The following is an 18831-nucleotide window of genomic DNA, read 5'->3' as shown; positions in this document are numbered from 1 at the left end:
TCAAATGGTCTGTTTGTATGACTGACTATCAGAAGGATTACCATATTCCAGTGCTCCAGATACAGGTAGTCTAATATGCATATGTAAATTTATATAATATACAAGTCAAATTATTAACTGTTGCATTTTCCCCATACCAATATATCTGTTATTGTTTCTAGAGATAACAAAGAAAAGGCAGAAGTGCTCAGTTTCTGTTTTCAGCTCAGTCTTTTCCCAAAGGACAGTCTATGGCCCTCCAGGCAAATGTGGAGTGCAAGTGGAGGGGACAGGACCGCTGCTGGAGATTGATAAACAAATAGTCAAGGAATGCCTTATTATCTTGAACGAGTTCAAATCTCCAGGGCCAGATGAACTGCATCCAAGAGTATTGAAGGAACTGGCTGAAGAACTCTTAAGAACTGCTGGCCATTGTTTTCTTGGAATCGTGGGAAATAGGTGAGGTGCCAGATGACTGGAGGAGGGCTAACGTTGTCCCTACCTTCAAAAAGAGCAAAAAGAAGGTACCTGGGAGCTACAAACCAGTCAGCCTGACGTCAATCCCAGGGGGGGATTCTGGAATAGATTATAAAGTGATACCTATGAAAGCACCTAGAAAACGATGCAGTAATAACTAGAAGCCCCATGATATTCTGATTAGCAAGCTAACTAGATGTGGGCTGGATAGAACAATTGTCAGAGGGAAGAGGTGCTCTTCATTTTTATTAATGATGACTTGTATCAGGGGATGCAGGGGATGCTAATCAAATAGGTGGATGACAAGAAATTGTGTGCAACAGCTAATACCTTGGAAGACCGGGGGTGGGGGAGATTCAAAATGATGTAGATAGGCTTAAGAACTGGGCTGAAAACAACAGAATGGAATTCAACAGAGATGAATGAAAAGTATTGTACCTAAGATAAAGAAACCAAACACACAGTTACAAGATGGAGGATACCTGGCTCAGTAACACTATGAGATCTTGGAATCATTGTAGATCACAAGGTGAATAGGAGCCAACAGCATGACGTGGATACAAAAGAGGCAAATGCTACTTTACGCTCCATTAACTCAAGTATAGTTTCCAAATCCCACAAGGTATTAGTTTCCCTCTATTAAGCAGTAGTTAGGCCTCACCTTGAGTATTGTGTCCAATTCTGGACACCACAGTTCAAGAATGATGATGAAAAATTGGAACAACTTCAGAGGAGGTCAACAAGGATGATCAGGGGGCTGGAAACCAAGCCTTATGAGGAAATACTGAAAGAACTGGACATGTTTAACTTTAAGAAAAGAAGACTGGGCAGAGATACGATGGCACTTTTCAAATACTTGAAAGGCTGTCATATAGAGGAGGGGCAGGATATGTTCTCAATCATCTCAGAATGTGTGGGATATGCAACAATGGGCTCAAGTTTGTTGTTGTTTAGTTGTTAAGTTATGTTCGACTCTTCATGACCCCATGGACCAGAGCACGCCAGGCCCTCCTGTCTTCCGCTGCCTCCCAGAATTGGATCAAATTCATGTTGGTAGCTTCGATGACACTGCCCAACCATCTCGTCCTCTGTCGTCCCCTTCTCTTGCCTTCACTCTTTCCCAACATCACGGTATTTTCCAGGGAGTCTTCTCTGGAAAACTAGCTAGAAAGGTGCTGGAAAGATGCAGGAACTGGGCGAGAATGAGCTTTAGCTAAAAACACAGAAATGTTTATTTCAAAGAGAACACTTGGGCAAGACAGTGACTGCCAGATATTTTGCCTTCTGCCTCAGGTTCTACAAAGGCTAGAGATTTCTGTTTTTTAAAAAATGAAAGCTGGGAATCCAGACTAGAGGACTCTCCAAATAGGCACCAAGTAACATGACTAGAATCTGAGCAAAACTCAGAAGAACAGGTAATAGGGCAACCCAATCTGTAAATCTTGGAAATTCTGCCCACCCTGTAGTACACTTACTAATGTTTCAGGTGCCAGAGGATTGTTGTTGTGGGACATGAAATTCTATTTCAAAATACTGAAGTACTGGACAACACCAGCAATCTGCACAGGGAAGCCACTGAAATCCATAAACATCAGCAGAGCTACCTGGCTCCCAGCACTGAAAAATACAGCCTGCAGAAGGTCAATGAACTCTACCCAGCCACAAGGACTGGGGATCATTGCACAAAAAAGACCAGCTAAAGACACCCATCAACCACAATGACAGATAATCTCTCCTCCTTCTCACAACAGTATATCTACAACAAAAACACGATAATCACCCTATCTCCTGAAAAGGACAAAAGCTATTCCCACAGGTATAAATACTCAACTATCCAACAAATAGCAACAGAGCATGGACAGAGTTCTTACTCCAGTCCTCTGAATATGCCGGCCACAGAGACTGGCAAAACATCAGGAAGAACAACCTTCAGAACACGGCCAAACAGCCCAAAAAACCCACAACAGCCATCAGGTCCCAGCCATGAAAGCCTTCAAGAATACCTTGCCAGAGGATTCTTTGGTGTTTTTCTGAGTTAGATGAATATGCTGACAATTAGTCATTGGACACCTTTGGATATAACATTTGTGAGTTTACAGCACTTGGTAGTGTTGCCTCTAAAGAAAGCCCTGCTCCCTAGGTTTTCACAGAAAGGACCGAACATTGGAAATGGAAGCACAAACATCATTTAAAGCTAATTCATGGAATGAAACAACCTATAGAGTGGGGGGGGGGGAAGGGCTGAGATAAAAAAACCTCTTAGTCAGTAGTTCTGTACAAGGTTATCCGAGACTAAGTTTCATTGAAATCCACAGGATATCCAAGTAGAGAGGCATGGAAACCATATCTCTTTTCTCACTTTCTTATACATAAACAAGGATTTTTATGTTTTAAAAAAATGTGTGTTTATGCACAACCTGCAAGACAATGTGAACTCTGAACACCAGCTACATGGATTCTTCACATCAATCAAATTGAATAAACATCTCCTTATGCTCACCAGGTAAAAACATTATTTTGATTTTAATTGTGCACAATTGACTATTTCTAGCTGGTAAAAAAAATAAAGTATAACCCTTAACTTGTGCTACAGGTTGCTATGTCTTTGTGTTGTTTTGTTTCCAAGTAGGCAATGTGAGCCTGTGTGGAGGTGGCACTCACAGACTTTGGCAGCATTTTGGTCCTGGGAGAGGGGTGTAAAATTCCAAACAATGCTTAAAGGAGGCAGCAGTAAGAGCAATGTTTTTTAAAAGCCCTCTTTGGACCCCACAATACTGAATAATTACCCACCAGTATCTAATACCCCATTCTTGGTGAAGGTAATAGAGTGGGTTATGGCCTCTCAGCTCCAGAGGTCCCTGGATGAGAGAGTATCTAGACCCATTTCAATCTGGCTTCATACCTGGTTATAAGACAGAGATCAATTAGGTCCCACCTACACTGGGAGCTGGATAGTGGATCTGTGTCCCTGTTGGTTTTGCTGGACTTCTCAGTGGCTTTCAATACTATGGACCACAGTATCCTTCTGACCCGTCTCTCTGGGATGGGACTTGGGGCACTGTTTTACGGTGGCTCCAGTCCTTCCTGGAGGGTCTGGGATTCCTGTTCAAAACCCTGACCTGTAGAGTCCTTCAGGGTTGTTTTGTCTCTTATGTTACTAAACATCTACATGAAACCACTGCGAGAAATTATCTGGAGTTTTGGGGTCCAGTGTCTCCAGTATGCAGATGACACTCAACTCTGCCTCTCCTTGCCACCTAAATCTGAGGATGCTGCTTCAGCTATACATCAGTGTTTGGTATCAGTAATGGGATTGGACAAGGGTGAATAAACTGAAACTTAATCCAGCCAAGATAGAGATGCAAAGCAAAAGCAAAGCATGCTGCTTCTATACCGCCCCATAGTGCTTCAAGCATTCTCTGGGCAGTTTACAAGTTAATTATGCAGGGTACATATTGCCCCCCCCCCCAGCAAGCTGGGTACTCATTTTACTGACCTTGGAAGGATAGAAGGCTGAGTCAACCTTGAGCCGCTACCTGGGATTGAACCCCAGGTCGTGAACACAGTTTTGGCTGCAGTACAGCAGTTTAACCACTGCGCCATGGGGCTCTGCTGCTGGTCAGTCAAAAGGCAGATCAAGGAATAGGGATGGGATTACTGTACACTCCCAATGCCCAGGTCTTGGCAGTGGCCAAGAGTGCATATGTACAATTAAAACTAGTGTGCCATCTACATCTGTTTCTTGAGAGATCTGATCTGGCCACTGTGATACACACCCTAATTACTTCTCGGCTTGATTACTGTAACACGCTGTATGTGGAGCTGCCAATGCAAAGTGTCAGGAAACTTCAACGGGTCCAAACTGCAGCAGCCAGGTTGTTGACCGGAGTTGGTTACAGGGATCACATAACCAACCAACCAAACAACCAACCAACCAACCAACCCCAACATCCCACCACACACACCCCATTACAGCAGCTCCACTGGCTGCTGATCAGTTTCTGGGCACAATTCAAAGTGCTGGTTTTAACTATAAAGCCCCAAATGGCATAGGCCCAAGATACCTCAAAGATAGTGTCTCCTACTATGAGCCAGCTCGGGTGTTAAGATCATCAGGAGAGGTGTTTTTCTCAGTCCCACCACCTTCAAAGTTTTGTCTGATGGGCACACAGGAGAGAGAGTCTTCTCTGTTTCTGCCCCCAGACTTTGGAACTCCCTCCCACAGGAGGCTAGACTGGCCCCATCTTTGCTATCCTTCCGTAAGCAGGCAAAGACCTTTCTCTTCAGGCAAGTTCCCTCAGTAACTAAACAACCTGTGTGTGATTTTTAGATGGATTGTTATGCCTTACTGCTTTGACTGGATTTTTAGTACTACTTGTATTTTCCATTTCTCAGTGTAGCATTTTTTTCAAATATATTTTTATACTTATTGTTCTTAGCCTTAATATTGCCCTTTAGTGATGTTAACCACCATTGTATATTCGTTGTTTTCAACTTTAAGTATTGCCTTTCAGTTTTGTAAGCCACCTTGGGTCTTTTTCAAGGAGAAAGGTGGGGTAAATAAATAAATAAATAAATAAATAAATAAATAAATAAATAAATAAATAAATAAATAAATAAATAAATAAATATAAAGATGATTGACACAGGAGCCTCAAAAGGAACTGAAATCAACTCTCACAAACATATACCATCAAATATTGGACTCTTATCTACAATTTTCCTGCACTGTCCATAAAGGGGTTGTGCTAAGCATGAAGAAGTGGAATCTTCTCCACAAAAGCTCACAATTTGTTTGATTATTTTAGTGGTCTAGTAAAAGGTATCACTTTTACATTTGTGTAATCTTCTGCCTTTTCCTTATTCTTTGAGAATCTTTCTGCTCATCCTTTCTTCTTCTTCTTCTTCTTCTTCTCCTCCTCCTCCTCCTCCTCCTCCTCCTTCTTCCTCCTCCTCCTCCTCCTCCTCCTCCTCCTCCTCCTTCTTCTTCCTCCTCCTCCTCCTCCTCCTCCTCCTCCTCCTTCTTCTTGAGGCTGCTCTCATTATCTGCAAGTTTAAGAGGTCAGGCCAGGCCTGAAATCTCTGAGGTTGCTTTGTTTGCATTCTCCAGTGACATCTGCTCAGGAGAAGCTCATCTGCATGCGCCAGCAATCAGGCAGGGCATTCTAAGGGAGAAGGGATAAACTTACCGGAGGCATTCTCTTAATCTCTCAAATCTTGTTTGCCAGAACATCAGAGCAGAGATTAGCTGTGTTTGTTCAAGAAACAAACTGTTCTATAGCAAAACATTTAGGCTGGTGTTTCTGGTTTGCTACAACCCTTTTACAAAAGGAGTGTTTTCAGAGTTGCAATTCCATGTAGATTCTGTTGGGATTGAAATAAAAATAGATGACAGGGGAAATCTTTTACTCTTTTTGAATGGCTATTCAGCTGTTGTGTCACTTCATTCACTACCTCATTCTTAAAAATCAATTCTTAGAAGTTCCCCTGTAAGAACTTGAGAGCTGTGCATTTGAATCAACATGAGTTCTTTGATTCCTGAGGAAATTTAAACAAACTGCAATCTTATAATACATTTTGATAGTTTGAATTCCTTGCCTTTAACCCAGGTGGAAATGGAAACCTCCACAGGTGAAGCTTTTATAATAAGCTGTACCTAGCGAAATTTCTTTTTCTGCCAAAGTATAGGAGCCCCATCTTCCATCTTGTCTGGCCACCCCTGTACAAACCAAAATTGAATGGGTAGACATACATGAAGAATAAACAGATTTGCCAGATGAAACAGAAAACAGCCTCTCTGAACCTTGAATAGTTGCTTAAGAGAGGAAATTTCAGCAGCTGCAGCCTTTACTAGAAGCGGCACCTGTTGACATTTTGTCCTCCATACAACTATTCAAGATAGCCTCTGTTTCACTCTAATTAAATATGTTGGTTATCAGGCAAAAATTGAAGGATGGCTGTATTAACTACAAAGCAATCAGCGGATGTAATATAAACTACATATCAGAAAAATCTTGATATCTGAATTCCACTTACCTGACTACCTATTTTGAGGCAAATAATGTTACCTCTACCTATGTAGTTTATCTGTCTACCTATGTAGAGATGAAAATGTGTTTTCCCTTGTCTGTCTTCACATGTCTGTCTTGTTTGCTCATAACCCATGGGACTGAGTGTTTTGTAATAAAAAAGTACTGAACTTCCCCTACCCTTACCTTCAGGCTTATCTCTTCTTCCACCAGCATTTATAGCCATTTTCTCTCAGATTGGCACTTCCACGGAAAGTGAAAGTTAGGCTGAAAAGAAAAGTACTCGGGGAAGCAGATGAAGGTAGGAGAGGGGCTAGTATTCATTCTGTAAAAAAAAGAAAAGAAAAAGAAAAGGGGCCCCATCCCTATTCTACAGGAGTCATGTTAATTGGGCAGACAAGGGAGCAAGTAAATCTTGTCCTTCTTCACCTCTCTTGTGGGGCCCTGCATCCCTGGGGGCCACCACTTCCAAAGGACAGTGGCTGTCCTGCTTCCTTAGAGGAAGGTCAGCTTCTTTTCTTGGCTTTCCCCTCCCTCTCTTTTTTCTTTAAAGGGAACTCTTTTGAACTGCTACTTAAACACCTCCAGACTTCTAAACAAGATCATAGGGCACAATCACATTGACGTTTTTTCCTGCCTCAATGCAAACCTCTCCTTACATTCAAGTGGCATTTAAATCATTACCAATGTTCACATAGAGATGTTTCATTATAGAGTGTATTTCAAGTGTCCATACATCACAAAGCCCCCACTTTCCCTCACCCTTTTCTGTCATTATTACCACCCTCTTACCCACCCCTTTGGCAGACAAAGAAATCCCTTCTTTTTATTCAGTGTTAGACAAATGAAATTGCATTAAACTGACAAGACATGGTAAGCATTCGAATTAAGAGCAAACTTGTTTTTAAGAGCAAACTTAAGGCCTGGCTCTTTAGACAGGTCTTCCCTCCTGTCATCACCTCATTTATTCGTTGCCATCTTGAATTATATTAATACTGTTGTTTTTATTTTAAATTGCTTTTATTTTTATGTACTGTTGTAGCCACCCAGAGTAGACTTCAGTCTAGATGGGCAGGGTATAAATTAAAAATATATATTAATGCTACATCAGTTTAGTGCCATAGCTACAATACTAAAATGGACGAAAGTATTTAACAAATAAATTTTACAAATCACATTGCAATTGTAGCCCTGATGAGCACAAGCAAAAAGACTAGGATTCACGCGCGTACCATGCCCCTCTCTGTGCATTATCAGTGATATTGTTTGGACATAAACAGCAGCAGTCCTAATGACCAATACAGGAAATCACAGAAGCCAAAAGTGAGAAGAGAAAATAACATGAGTGGATTGCTACAAATAAAATAAAATAAAATAAATTTTTAAAAAGTCAAGCGCTACTGGGCAAACAAATTCTATTGCATATGCTTGCCAAAAGATTGGATCTACTTGCAATTAGTATTAATGTTATATAGTTGACTGAATAAATATTGAAAGGAACCATGAGAAACATGGGACAAAGTGGGACAAATCCCTGTCTAGTCACTCCCATAGTTGTGCCATATTGGGGGAGGGGAATCAATTTAGTTCAAACTCCTTCAAGAACCATCAGCTGAAGGGCAGCTGTTTGACTCCCATATAAAAAGGGCTGTTGTCTCAACAGAATAAAAGAAAACACCTCTCTCTTGACTCTACTACTGGAGCCCCTACCTTCCTTAACCCCAACCATTCTTCTTCAACATCATTTCTTCTGTGGGATCACATCTTTTTCATCAGAAACCTCAGTTTGTCAACTATTTCATTGAAAAACCGAAGGGAAACAAGTACAATGTATTCGCGAAGGCTTTCATGGCCGGGAGCTAATGGTTGTTGCGGGTTTTTCGGGCTTCTTGGCCGTGTTCTGAAGGTGTTTTTTCCTAACGTTTCGCCAGTCTCTGTGGCTGGCATCTTCAGAGGACAGCAAACTGCTCTTGTGTAGTTTGGCTAGGGCGTGGAGTATTTATGGCTGTGAGATGGGATGATTAGTGTGTATCCAGTATACTCCTGCAGTGGTGAGGGGGTCCCTTCTGTCCTTTGCCAGAATGGTCTACAGAAAACCCACCCACACAGACAGGTACCTACACAAAAACTCCAACCACCACCCACAGCAAAAAAGAGGCATAATCAAAACACTGGTAGACCGTGCAAATCGGAACTGTGAAGCTCAGTTTCTCAACACTGAACTCGGCCACCTGAATTGGGCCCTACAGGCAAATGGCTACTCCAAAAATGAAATCACAAGAGCCATCAAACCAAGAAAAAAACACAGAACTGAAGAAGAAAAACAGCCACCCACAAACAAAGTATTTCTGCCATACATCAAAGGGGTCACAGACCGCATGGGGAAATACAAACAGTATTCAAGCCCACCACAAAAATACAACAAATGTTACGGTCAGCAAAGGACAGAAGGGACCCCCTCACCACTGCAGGAGTATACTGGATACCTTGCAGTTGTGGCCAGGTATACATTGGAACCACAAAACGAAGCATCCACACCAGAATCAAAGAACACGAGAGACACTGCAGACTAAAACAACCAGAAAAATCTGCAGTAGCTGAACATGCCCTAAAACAAACTGGACATGAAATTCTATTTCAAAATACAGAAATACTGGACAACACCAGCAATCATTACATCAGACTGCACAGGGAAGCCACTGAAATCCACAAGCACCAGAAAAACTTCAGTAAAAAAGAGGAACGTTTGAAACTCAACAAAACTTGGCTCCCAGCTCTCAAAAATACAGCATGCAAAAGGTCACGAACTCTACCCAGCCACAAGGTCAAGGGGATCACCACCATCAACCACAGTGACAGACAATCTCCTTATCACAACAATACACACACAACAAAAAAAACTAATCACCCATCCACAGAAAACAATACACCCACAACAAGTACATTTTTTTAACCCGGTGCTCTTCCTGCAGAGGCTATGGAATGACATTCTCTGAAGCTTAGGGCCCCACTTACTGTCATCTTGCCAGGATGACCCAAATGCCCCAAAAGTTATTTCACACCCATGTTGCCACTTATTCTTTTCTGGTGCACAAAGTGTCCATCCACACAAGAAGTGTCTGAACCAACTTAAAAGGTGCTTTACTTTTTAAAGGTACAATATCTGGTAAGAACTTGGAAGGATATTTTTAGAAGGAGTGAATGTAGTGACATGCTGGAGCAATGGTAGGTTGGAGATTCTCTGGATCGCATTAACATCCTACCAGTGCTCTCTCTCTCTCTGTCTCTGTCTCTGTGTGTGTGTGTGTCTGAGAGAGAGAGAGAGAGAGAGAGTATTCAGTATTCACTGTGTACTTAGAGTCACCCAAGAACTGACAAGATATAAAGGCCCAGTGTAGAATGGAGATAAATGCTGACAATCATGGATGAGATACTCATTTATGAAATTTTGTTGCTGGGGAAGTAATAAAAATGCTGTAGTGCTGATCAAAAAGCTGTGCCTGCCAACTGCTTATTCTGAAGTGGAACTGCTGAAATCACACTGAACAGTGAATCACTACTATGCCTAAGAACAATGGCTACAGAACAAAGAGAAGCCCCAAGTGTCAGAAAGAAATGATCACAAGCCTTATAGCTAAGGAGGGAAAATAAAAATGAGCATATTTTCAGTGAGTGGGCGTTTGCTTGCTTGCTTGCTTTTGTGTTTCAGTATGATTATTGGTACAGTGCAGGTTCCCTTTTTGAGTTCCCTTTTTGCCCTTAATTCCACACTCTAGGCATCTTTTTATAAATGCTTGCCTAGTCATGACACCCAGGAATAGGCTTTCTTAGAATTATTCAGATCCTCAAGAAGCTGACAAGGCTCATCTGCAATGTAAAGTCTACACCATAAACTCTACCTGTTCATCTTCCCCTGCAATGCCACAACATGGTTATAGAAATAAAGCAACCCTAGATAGTGGCCACTTAGAATATTTTAGTCTCACATGACGTGAATGGGTGAGGTGCCCTGCTCTCTCTGGTTTCTTTGTTCTTAATGAACATGTCTCTCTACTATGTGAACAAAACTGGACATCGCTAGGAGTAGGACTTGTGGTGTTGGCTTGTCTGTTAAGTTTCTTCACATCATACCAGATAATCGGAGTTCCTTCGACCTGCTTTCGCTTTCTAGATATCCCCTCTAAATACGAAGAAGAACAAAAACCAAAACCTGATTCATTGGGAAGGTGTGTTTTAGTGACTAACCAGAGTTACCCTCCTGGTGGAACTGCTTTGTGGACTTGCTTACTTTCAGTTTCTAGAGTCACACATTTGAAAAGTGACTATAAAGTCATTCAGTACACCCCAGATTAGCAGTGTTGATCTAAAGTTTAGATTCTAAACTAAAGCCATTGCTAATTAATTGTCACAGGGAGGGTTTTTTTGTAAACATTTTCCAGGTATTGAATGTATCAACAAGTCCTAGCCTTACAGATGCCATTAGAGGGAAGATGGAATGCCAGCCATCAGCAGTGTCTCTCCCGGTCACTAAGGCCAAATGTTGTTGAGGGAAGCAGCAGACACACAAACACATAGCAAGGAACGGAAGGGAGGTACACTAGCACGGGGCTGCAAACAGTTGGGAAAACAGCTGAGGCATAACTGCTCTGCCACTGTAGCAGCAGCAATTTCTCCACAACCACTGTCAGACACTGGAAAGGAGGTGCTACAGATACTTAGCGCCAAGGAAGTTTTGCATGGAGACATGTCAATCAAGTGTGTGTGTGTGTGTGTTTCAAATACAGTGGTGCCCCACTTGACGACGATAATGCATTCCAGCAAAATCGCTGTACAGCAAAATCATCGTCAAGCGAAAGAAAAAAACCCATTGGAATGCATTGAAAACCAGTCAATGCATTCCAATGGGGGAAATACCTGATTGTCCTGTGAAGATCCTCTATAGGGCAGCCATTTTCTGATGCCTATATAGCGAAAATAGGTCAGCAAAACAGCGGGGAGCCATTTTGCGAACCGCCAATCAGCTGTTTTTAAATCGTCGTTAAGCAAAAAAATCAGTTCCTGAAGCAGGGAACTGATCGTCGTGAAGCAAAAAAAAACCCATTGAATCATTGTTTTGCGATTGCTATAGCGATCGCAAAAAACTCATTGTTAAGCAATTTCATCATCAAGCGGGGCACCACTGTACTGTTGTTATTTTTCACATAATTTCTCAGCTGTAGACTTCCACTAAAAGGATTATATGGTGTCTTTATCTGAGACATTGGAGAATTGCTGCCAATTTAGAACTACTGAATAAGCTCAGTGGTTTAGGTAGGGACATGGTGGCACTGTGGGTTAAACTGCAGAAGCCTCTGTGATGCAAGGTCAGAAGACCAGGCGTCGTAAGATCAAATCCAAACAACGGAGTGAGCCCCCACTGCTTGTCCCAGCTCCTGCCAACCTGGCAATTCGAAAGCATGTAAAAATGTGAATAGATAAATAGGCACCACCATGGTGGGAAGGTCACAGCGTTCCGTGTCTAGCCACGCTGGCTACGTGACCACGGAAACTGTCTACGGACAAAACACTGACTCTACAGCTTGGAGACGGGGATGAGCACCGTGCCCTAGAGTCAGACATGACTGGACTAAATGTTAAGGGGAACCTTTACCTTAGGTAGGTTGGGTGTTCAGTTCCCCACTCCTTGACAGGGGCTGGATTTGATGATTGATATAGTCCCTTCTAGCTTTGCAATTCATGGTGATGATGATTACTAAATTATAATAGATAGTGAAATGGATGAGAAAATGGCCCTGTCATATTTCATCTTATTCTGTCTTATAGCTCCATCTGCCAAACATTCCTGCCCTAGTGGCCCTGATGGAAGTGTGTCAATGGTGTAGGTTGTAATCCATCTGCTCCAGGCGTATGCCATAATTAGTATGCGTATATCTTACTCTAGCAACATGGACCATAAGCACAGAGAAAAAGATTTTCAGTGACAAGCCAATTGATAAAGTGTGAATTTGAGCCAAAAATAGAGCCAGAGCTTTAGACATAAAAGTCTCCTAAATGCAAATTTTAATTTAATGCAAGACTCTTATGGATTGTTTGAAAATATGGATACCTTCAACTGTGGATACCCACTGGGTAGTAGTAACCACTCCTTAAACATCTCACATTACTCAAAACCCTGTTGAGGTCTTCATAAATTACAGATGGCTTAATGGCCCATCACACACAGAGAGAGAAAGAGAGAGGGGTTTATAAACTGGTTTTCCATAAACTTTTCCTTTTGTAAATCTCTGGACTCAGAATCAGAATTTTTTTCAAGAAAAAATAATTGACTTTCTAGAAATAATTTTTAATACTTCTAAGCAGCTGTATGTCTACCAGTTAATCATCACTTACAATGAAGATGTCTACATAACGAACATTTTCAATTCACTATTTTAATAATACTATCTTAAATTTGAAAGTTTGTGTCTCTGGTTGAAATCCAGTAATGTAAAATCTTGCCGCATAAGTCGGGTGATGTCAACAGCCGTGGTTATATTTGGGTAATTAAAACTTTCCTATTCCTTCCCCAAAACTCCTTGTTCCTTTAAGATCCCTTCAGTCCTGGTGAATACGGGGTACAAAATACACCTTTATCTGACACCTTCGCCTATAAGAAGCTATTCTGTCACTCCATATTCTGTCCTAATGATAGCTTCTTGTCCACGATACAAATCACACATCAGGACAATCAGGTGCTGAGGCACCCCTGTTTCTTTCAGAACACCCCATCGTTTCTCATTATTCACAATGTCAGAGGATTTCTAGTAGCCTATAAAGCACACAATGGTCTTCTTTTGAAATTCTGTGGTTCACTCCAGTAGCCAGCAGATATTTACAATATGATCTTGACTGCCTCTTCCTTTTTGAAATCAAGCCTGAACATCAGGCTTTTAAAAATTTCTTCCCTAATAATATATCTCATTTCATTCCATGGTTGTTTTGTTTTATGTTCAGTTGGTTCTAGTAATTCAAATCTCTTCCTTATGTGGACTTTAAATTCATCAGGAATGTTGTTTAAATTATATTCTGGCACTATATTTATTTTAGTGTTCTTTTTCAGCTTTACTCTAATGTTGAATACTAACAATTTACGATCATACCACAATCCACTCCTGGTCTAGTTTTGGTAGAAAGATTGTAACATCTCCCTCTCCTGTTTTCAATTATGTAGTCTATTCAATTTCTACATTAACGAAATGCTGATGTCCACATGTACAGCTGTCTGTTCAGTTGCTTGAAGTATGCAAAAAACAGATTGTTGGCTTTGCAGAACTCTATGAGTCATTCTCCTGCTTCATTTCTGTCCCCTAGGTCAAATTTTCCAACAACATTTGGTTCTGTTTTGTTTCTTATTTTTGTGTTCCAGTCACCTATGAATATATACATATCTTGTTAGGGTATGTGACCAATTTTCTCCTGGATGTTTGCATAAAAGCTTTCTTTTTAAAAAAATGTTTTATTAGTTTTTCAATCTACCTACATTCAATTTGTGCTTGTTAAACATTGTGTTACATGGGTTGCTTATAATTATTTGTTTTTTGCATATTGGTGTCTTCTTAGTCGTCCCTTCAAAATCTATACATTTTAAAAATATTTAAACCATTCGTGTGTGTATTTTAGCATACAATATTGGCTACTAGAATAATATTGCTTTCTATTTCATTTTTTCCCCAGCATTGGTAGGTTGAACATTGACCAGAATGTTGTTATGTTGATCAATTTTCACAGAGTCTGATGGATATTATTTGGTCAGATCTTACTTTATAGCTCCTAATTATTTGTGCTGGATCTTGCCTCGGTATTACAGCCACTCCATTTCTTCTCGATTTATCATTTTCAGAGTAGAACACTTTGTAGTTGAATAACTGAAAATATCCTGTTCCGATCCACTTTAGTTCATCTACATCAAGCACTGCAATATATTTCCAGTTTACCTCGATTCCTACTTCTCACGTTCCATATTCCAGCTGTATGTCTTGTGCAGCATCAGACTTTTTGCAGAATTTTGAATATCTGGTTAAAATTCTCCTTTTGATACATACAGCAGAAGTACAAACATCCACAGAGGAGAGTAGCTTTAGGTTCTCAGATAGTCCACCCCTTTTCTCATAAACTACCACTTACAATCTCAGTAACTCATTCTGAGACATTAGTAGTAGAAAGAATAAAAATATTCCATTTCTTACAACTGGGAACAGATAATAGCAAACTAAACTACCAAGTGAGTAACTGACAAAACAGAGGGAAATAACTCAGGAAAGACTCTTGAATTCAGTGGCTGGAAGGAACATTTGGTTAGTGCTAAATAATTTTTTAAAATTTTAAACTTTTATTGACAACCCACTTACATTATTTATCAGCCCAGTATTTACTCTCCCAGTAGTTTATCGAGTGCTTTCTGACCTGAAAGTCTCCTCTTCCAGCACTAACTCTTGTTTTGTTTTAGACTATCTTATCATGGGGTTTTCATGGTAAGCAAAGTTCAGCAGGAGTTACCATTGCCACCTTTTCCATAGTATTAATAAAAGTTAGCTTGAGTTAGTACTAATAAAAGTTAGCTTGTCACTACTGTTGCTTCCTGCACCAGTGTCACCCTCAGCTACCACTGCTGCCCAGTAGCTATCTTAAAGAGGGTGAAAGCATTTAGTCTTGAGCCTCACCTGTGACCATTCCTCCTTGGGTGACCCTGTTAGCAGCCCAGGCTTGGCTGGCCTCTTGACGCCATTGCTCTCAGCTTCACTGATACACTCAAACCCCTTCACTACATTAAGGTGTACATCCAAGAAGTGGATCATAAGACTTAGATGGTGTCAATTTACATTACCGGATTTCAGCCTATATGTCATTTCATCTAGTGCCTACCCCCACAATCATGTATGTTATGTCTTAAATAGTGCACTTTCTGTATATGAAGAAACAGATTTCCTCAGAAATCCACAAAAGCTCATACTGAAAGTGATTGATTTTGAAAGTGCCATAATACTTTTTTTTTACTTTTGCTATACCTGCTTAAACAGATCAACATAGCTACCTCTTTGAAAGATGCTAGGAATCTTTTTCCCATGAAATGTTAATCTTTTCTTTGGGATTTTTAACAGACTCTGAAATAATCAAAGAAATAATATATATCAGTAATACCTGTGAACTACTTATAAGGATCTATTTCCAATATTCTTTACTAAATCTTTATCAGCATCAACATGAACAAGGACTCTTAGAGTTCTAATTATGAGGGCCATAGGTTACAAAAAATGATGAAACAAATGTATGGTTGATTCTGGTCTGGAATTGCTAGTCATTGACCCAGCTGGAACAGTTTTCCTATCACAGGCCAAACTGGGGAGGAAAAAAACCACCTTGGTTGTGGCTGAAGTTACAGCCGGAAAACCAAGCTGCCTTTGTGGAACCCTCAGCTTGCCTTGAGGTGAGAGGTGTAGCTAAAGGGGTTATCACTGCATTGCTCCCTGTCACGTTGGAATTTCCATCCCAAGGCACTGAGATGAGTCAGCCACAAAGGAATGCAATGATCTGCTTGTTTTCCCCTCACACCTCTAAGCCTTACTAGCTGCCTTCTGAAAAGAACAGAGGGAGGGGTTGCCATGAAGGGTGGCTCTTCCGGCATTTCCCCACTCCCCTTCCTTCTAAATATTTAGACAAGAGAACAGGCCCAAAGGAAGGTGTTTAAATTATGCCTCTCCATAGTAAGAGCTGCTATCTACTCAAAGTGCAAATATCAGCTATCCCAGAGATATGTGGGAAGGCTGATATTTTTAACTCCTGAGCACATTTTACGTTACTAGGCTCCATTGGCATGCTTTATGAATAAATTCCTTAGACATGGTTTGTTTTTATTGCTCTCCATCTAAGTTACCCAAAATTTGAAAAGGATCAATGGTGTTACAAGTTATTTCTGTGGACTACAGTTCCCACAATATCCCAGTCAGCACAGTCATTGGCTGAGGTATTCTCTAAGTAATTTGTAATCCAAAAATCAACTTCTGTCATCACTGGAAGCATGTCCCAGAATCCACTAGGCTGGGAAGACTGGTGCCATTTGTGATCTAAGTAGTCTGTAAATTAACCTGAACTTTGCTGTGTGCGCGTTTTTGCACCTGTGTTTCCTGGCTGTGGTGTATTCTCAGAACGTTTGCAGTTATGTTAGGGAACTAATTCATTCTAGCAGGGCAGGAGGAAAGAGGAGAATCTGGATATGTGATAACTTTTGTTGGGTTTATTTCTTCCCATGTCAAGATTATGGAAATATTCTCCTGAATGGCCTGCATGACCTTTCCATGGCCTTTCAACATAAGTTAATTGGTTACTTACCTTGTTTCTCATCATCTCTGGATGGGTACAAAATGGCAAAAATTTGTGTGTGTGTCAAACATAACTTACTTTTGAGTCTCTGTGATGGAACGCAGTCCATGCATCCCTTTGAAATGAAAGGATAGCAAACAGAATGAGAGTAGGGGGGCAGAACAATGCCAAGGTATCTCCTTGAAACCTCCAGCAAAAGAACCCCCTGGGGGTTCACGCGGCTCAGGCTGAGCAGCTCTGTAGCACCACATTCAACAAAGGGATGTCCATGTGTCACATGTGATTTGTTCCTTCTCATCCCTCGCCTTGGGGGTTGAAACTTTGCACAGTCTAGCAGGCTGCTTAGCTGGCAATTAGTTTTATAATGCCATTAATTAAAAGTGGGACACAGTGGTGAGGACCTTACTGTAAAGCTCATCTGGCCATTGTCTTTTGCCTGTGATTGCTCTCGAGATTGCTCGGCATAAAAGGATCTGAAGGAGAGAAAGAAGGGACAGCAGAGGGAGCGGGTGTTTCAGCCGGCAGCACCCCATTGAGCCTTGCCCTTTGATGTGCTGAAGACGAGGCTTTCAGCAAATGCACAAGGAGCCATCTAGGCAGTCAGAGTAATTATCAGGTCTCTGCATTTGCTAGCCTGTTTGAGCAGATTAATTTTTTTTCCCCAGGAAAGACTCGTGATTCAGGCACAAGTAGACTGTATTAAATGCAAAAGACAGGGAAAGAGAAAAATAGAGAGAATGGTAGTGTCTCAAGCATTTATGTTGTGAAATGTCTTGTTAGAGCTCGCAATTTGATTAATAGTTGATAGACTATATTTAGCATCTGATCATTAGGTTAATAATGGGAGACAATTCTATAAACTTGCAAAAGAAAAGCCACAAGGCCCCTAAAAGCTGGCTGCCTCATATATGGATACTCATTACTGCACAGACAGCAACCCAGCATGAAGGCCATGGGAAGCAGAGTGCTTCCGAGGGCTTGTACACCATTTTTTATCTGTCATGTATCTAATTCATCACTGACATTATTGGTATCTTTCCCAACATCCAGGCGACATTTGCCTCATTACTGTTCAGTTCCTCGTTACAGTGACAAAAATCGGTGGGTTCCCATGATTTTATTTTTGCCCCTCCTGAAGGCACTGATGTTTTAAAACCCAGTTTGTTCAGAATTTAGCATGGTGATCTTCCCATTTCCACCATTCTGACCAGGCTCTATCAGGCTTTTGATTAGATAAACGCATTCAAAATTGTTCAGGATCCAGAAGGGAAATGGATTTCTTATCTTTCTAAAGGTATAAAAGCGTGGCTGAGGAGAAGCTGATTTCAGCTGAATGTCTCTTTAAAGTGCTTTGTTATCTCCTTTCTAAAAGACCCAGCAGCCTGCAACTCTTCCCCAATTTACAGCCAATTGTGTTTGTTATGACTGAGTCCTGCCTCTTCCCTCTCCCTCAGGACACTGGCTCTTTTCCCTTCTCATGGACAACAAGGACCAGGGCAGCCTTGTTGTCCATGAGATGGTGGGAAAGGTGAAAGAGGAGAAAAACAACAACTCCTGAGCTAACTCCACTTGCGGGATCAGTGGCATTTTTATTGCAGTCTGACTGGCTCTTTTCCCTTCTCATGGACAACAAGGACCAGGGCAGCCTTGTTGTCCATGAGATGGTGGGAAAGGTGAAAGAGGAGAAAAACAACAACTCCTGAGCTAACTCCACTTGCGGGATCAGTGGCATTTTTATTGCAGTCTGACTTTTCCTCGCTGGCAGCTCTGTTTTTCCATATTTCTTTAGTATCTCTATCCTTGAAACAAAATGTGATCTAGGGAAATCAGCAGGCTGCCATTTCTCACTCCTTCCTTAGCAACAAGGTGATATATTTTATTGTTCATATACATGTTTGGAGAAGTAGCTTTTAAAACGGAGGTTTGGGCGCAAATCTTGATTGTCACCAGGAAACTTCATAACCAAGTAAGAAAAACAGAAGTAAAACTT

The 18831-nt window shown here is 41.1% G+C and overlaps 1 long non-coding RNA gene across 1 annotated transcript in view; it reads right to left on the bottom strand.

The window, feature by feature from the left end:
- Positions 1 to 18233, bottom strand: part of LOC110086111 (uncharacterized) — a 48176-nt gene extending 29943 nt beyond the window's left edge. The window contains exon 1 of the long non-coding RNA XR_002301760.3: positions 6672 to 18233. This is a non-coding gene — a long non-coding RNA (uncharacterized LOC110086111). The remainder of the gene's footprint in view (positions 1 to 6671) is intronic.
- Positions 18234 to 18831: the final 598 nt, after the last annotated feature.

This window comes from Pogona vitticeps, chromosome 1 (assembly GCF_051106095.1).
Source record: "Pogona vitticeps strain Pit_001003342236 chromosome 1, PviZW2.1, whole genome shotgun sequence".
NCBI classification, from domain to species: Eukaryota; Metazoa; Chordata; class Lepidosauria; order Squamata; family Agamidae; genus Pogona; species Pogona vitticeps.
Note: the sequence above shows the minus strand (reverse complement) of the source record. Positions and strands in the feature narration are given on the sequence as shown.